Consider the following 4,815-nt stretch of genomic DNA (forward strand, 5'->3'; position numbering starts at 1 on the left):
GAGAGTGAAGTTAGGCTTTGGTTGTGTGCAAGAGAGAAGACTGTTCATTTGGTCATGTAATGCAGATGGATGCTAACAGCTCCATAAAGAAATACTGATCTCTCAAAGTGGATGGAACATGTAAAAGTGGGAAACCCAAGAAGACATGGAATAATGGTACTGAAGAACAACCTCAAGAAGTGCATCTCAGTAACTATTCTGTAGTTTGTGGTTCCATATCACTCTGACACAAGATATCATTGGAGGAGCTGTATTTCTATTTTTTGGCAGTTACTTGGACTCTGCAAATGCTAGTCCTCAATTCATTAACGTATTTCTATTTTACCCAGTTTGGATCTACACCAGTCAGTTTCTGTTCAATTTTCATCATTTCCATTGATATAGAGGCTGAAATTGTCATTGTATCACTTTCTCAATAACTTTATTGTAACTTAATTTGTTCTGGTGGTAGATGTAAAGAGTGTGATTCATTAAAGGAAGCTTTCCCTTGACTTCTTGCAATTCTGGTATGATGTTTAGCAAAGCAATGTATACCATGCATCTATGTGTTACTGTTACTAATGTTCTTTTATACTGGTTGCACTATATTGAAATAAAAATGGGAATAGTCATGGTTGAAATGTCTTCACTCATAGATCTGTTTGGTAAAGGCTGATTTCAATAACAAAGTAAATTTCTTTGAAGTTCATTGTAAATCATGAAAATCATGAAAATTGGTCAGTGTCTTTTTACTGAAACATAATTATAAACAAAATGTCTTGCCAAAATGTTTTACTTCTTTTATTTTTCCACAATCTGTATTAAGTAATATTCTAATGCCTTTGAGTGATAGGGCTTACAATAACATTATGTTACATTCAATCAAATCTATTCTAAAGTTATTTTATTGTTTTTATTAGAAGCTTTTCATAAATCATTCATAATGTCATTCAAGAGAGCATAAATTGGGAAATTTATTGCAAACATGACTTATACACAAAGAAATAAAGGCTTGCTATGCTCTTGGTGTAAGACTAAATCCTTCATTTATTTATTTAACACAAGAATAGCTCTGAAGATAGTATTTTATTTCTGTTCAGCACTTAAAGGTTAAGAGTTAAGGAATACTATTTTGGAAGGAAAGATTTCTCTAGAGGAAAACTTGTTTTATTTCAAGTTTAACTCAAAAGAAATATTTTTATGAAGTATATTTTTTTATCAAGAAGAAAGTCATGATTAATCTAAGTTTTATTTTGCTGGGAACCTTTAAAACAATTAATAAAAATCCTTTGATCTAACAAATATCTTATTTGTGATATATAACTTTCTTTTCTTCCTTAATCTGTAATTTGGTTTTAAGCTTAGTCATTTCTCTATGTTATCTGAAAATAAAGAAAAATACATAAATATATTGAAGGAATAAAATAAAATGGTAATTTATTGATCAATTGTTTTGTTTCTACTTTGGTGCTACAGTGTAATTTAAGATGCAGAGACATAAAAAGATGTATTCAAATTTATAAACTAGAACAAATTTAATAACAGTAAAAACGCTTGGAATATTTTCTACTTTGTTTATTTTAAAATTAGCTTTAATTATATTTGGTCTGGCACCTATTTACTAGGCTCAGTATTCTTTCCTCGGCTATATTTCATTTTACTGCTCCTAACATATGGAAAGGGATTCAATGTTAGTTGAAGTTATGGCATACTAGCCAACTTATTTTTAATATTTTTAGGTGGGATGAAATATGCATAATCTTTGCAGTTCTTTCAGACTGGGAAAGTCAATGAATTCAATGTTCTGCGAGAGTGAACAAGTTCCAGGTAATTCATTTTAAAAGACAAAGAATTGGATAAGTATTTACATTTGAATTTTGTAGAATGAGATATGGTAAAGATGAAAGACGAGGGAGAACAATGCTTTGAGAACATTTGGATTTTGGAATATCAGATTTGATAGTAGTGATAATGGAAACACAGGCAGAGAATACAGCATATTAATGAGTGAATTTGCCTATTAGTTGGACTACTTTTTCTTTAATATTAACAATTAAAAAAAAAAAATAGCACTCTTGCTTAGGTACATGTTCATATCTTCACTCTAACAACCATAGATGCATTATTGATGGGTGACATTAAATTCAAACTATTCCCTGGAACTTGGCAATGCAAAACAAGTCAAAATATAGTATTTAGTAAGATCCCTGTATTCAGAAATGGAAGCCAAACTTATCTTGAGTCTCTACTAGAGAATAAAATTTGCTGAGGTCCATTTAATTCAACAAAGTATTATAGATTGATTTATCATTATATATAATTGAACAATTTAGACAAAGCAGGAAAAAATTTAAGCAAAAATATAGTCTGAATAGCCATGTGTCTAAAGAATTTAGAAAGACATTGATTTCTATGTTCTAATTATAATTTTATTAATCTTAAAAGTTTTCTTATAGTTGTAACTGTTTTCCCTTCATTGTAAACTGAAGCGTTATTCCCAACATCATATTGATGTGGGATATATTCATGATCAGTCTTTGAAGTTTTACACTAACAATCTAACAACAAGCAATCAATAATCATATTCATGATGGAATATATCTATAGTCAGTATAGCAGTAAATTCATTATACCAAATTCATTTCATTAGCTATTTCTATATTATTCAATTTCAATCAATGATATCCAATGAATTTTCATTTTTCTGCATCACAATGGTAACCAATTGTTTCTTGAATACAGGCAGAATTCATTAATTTCCAATTTCTTCATAAACTATTTAGAGTTTACAATAAACAATACAAAAGGCATACTGAGTATATATTGTTTGAAATTACAACTAAATATAGTTGGGCTTTAGATATGCTGAAACTATAATACATTATATATTTAGATAGTTTTGTTCATAGAAACTGACATACGTCAACATAATTGATTTTTGAGAAAGACATGAATTTTTAGATTTACAGGGGCAAAAATGAAATAGATTGATGCTCATAACTTTCTTAAAGGTATTTGAGAATAAAGTGAAATGACTGCAACAGAAAATGAAAACCATGTTGTGAATTCAAATTGTCAGAAACTTGCCATAATTATATGTTTACACAATCAACTCCATTTAATATCACTGCATTGATGCCTATCAGTTTAGTACCCATGTACATGGTTCTGTTGTTGGATTTATGGATATGCAGGCTTATTATTCACAAAAAAGCCCTTAGCTTTACAAAGAGGATTCAAAAGATATGCAGGAAAGGATTTTAGTGCCAGGTTCACATTAGGAGATATCCAAAGAAATACAACTGTTCACAAATCTAATATGCTATTTTACAATCGCTATACTTGAAATATATTAATTTCATACCATTGAACTCATATGAAATCCATATCCACATCATTATAGGTTTAACAGCAACATTTTTATACTTGCATTGCTAAGATAGAATTCTCTGCGACAGTTTTTTCTATAGCTGGATACTCTTTCTGTTACCTACCCTCACCTTTCTCCAGGCAAGGCTTATTTTCTCTCGTCCTTCATACATGAAAAACACAATGACTGAACATACTTTCATGGAAGAATGCAGATGACTGCAACCACTTTTATGATGGTAACCATTTATTTATAATTTGTGCAAGATGTTAAGACAAGGGAACATGAATTGTCATACATACTCCCTGCTCCTACATATATGTATATGCACATGCATATATTTATGTATACATTCATATATACATACACACATGCACATACATATATATAGACTTGTATGTGTATATTGCACTATTTCTCTCCTATTGTGTTCCTCAGTGACCTTAGCATATATGCATATATATATATATATATATATATATATATTATAAGGTTTTTAACTTTTAAATTTTCATATTCAAAAGAGACAGAGACTTCAAATTCGATATATCGATTTATTCACCACTCTATGTTAACATTTCTGTGCCAAACTTATCCAGTGACTGGTTCACTGGATTTAGACATTTGGCACTTCTTCAGGAGTGGTTACCATTCGAACAAAACACGAAAAAACACATACATAACTATCATTAGATCCTTAGAATCTCGTTAGATTTCATAAATATACATATAAATATACATACACATATATATATATATGCACACATATATATGTGTGTGAGTGTGTGTATGTTTGCTTGTGCATGTGTGCATGCATGTGTGCATGCATGTGTGTGTGTGTGAATGTAACAAGGAAAAGATTGACTGTGACAGTGGCACACCTTCATCAGAATATCTGATGGTGAACAAACCAAAGCCTTAAAGTTACCATCAAAATGTTAATAAATATGCCCTCTACATAAAAGTAGTGAATAATCTTTCAGTTTAATGCTAAGTTTTTATACAACTTAGCATAAACATACATGCATACATGCATATACATCAGGCATGTGCCATCAATAGTTACTCAGAATAGGCAGTTGGTGATATTTATGTAGTAAAAAATACAAAAAATAAGTGAAACACAGCCACATGACTGAGTTGAAGGCAGATTTACTTCTGCCTTTATAGCACGTAAGGAAAAGGTTGTTGGAAGAATGTATGCAACACGTATACTACATTAGTACTATGTATAGCTTAAATACTGAGATTGAAAGGCGGGGGCAAATTATGTCTATTTAATCTACAAAAAATAAAATACTTTGCATTTTATGCATAATAATCAGAGTAACGTTTATAATTTTCTGGAACTAGGTGCATATTTTTCCATAAAAAGAAAATGTTGTTATCAATCTATTTTATTCAAGGTAGGCACTGCCTACCTTGCCAACCTAGGCGGTATGTCCCTGATATATATATGTATATAT

The 4,815-nt window shown here is 30.3% G+C and overlaps 1 protein-coding gene across 2 annotated transcripts in view; it reads right to left on the reverse strand.

Annotated features, from left to right (window-relative positions):
- Positions 1 to 764: 764 nt before the first annotated feature.
- The window catches only part of LOC106877637 (uncharacterized), a 30,830-nt gene continuing 26,779 nt past the window's right edge, over positions 765 to 4,815 (reverse strand). For both annotated transcript variants that reach the window (XR_008263640.1, XM_014926584.2), the window contains one exon: positions 765 to 1,361. The gene's annotated coding sequence lies outside the window, so the exon portion shown is untranslated. The remainder of the gene's footprint in view (positions 1,362 to 4,815) is intronic.

This window comes from Octopus bimaculoides, chromosome 1 (genome assembly GCF_001194135.2).
Source record: "Octopus bimaculoides isolate UCB-OBI-ISO-001 chromosome 1, ASM119413v2, whole genome shotgun sequence".
Classification (NCBI taxonomy): domain Eukaryota; kingdom Metazoa; phylum Mollusca; class Cephalopoda; order Octopoda; family Octopodidae; genus Octopus; species Octopus bimaculoides.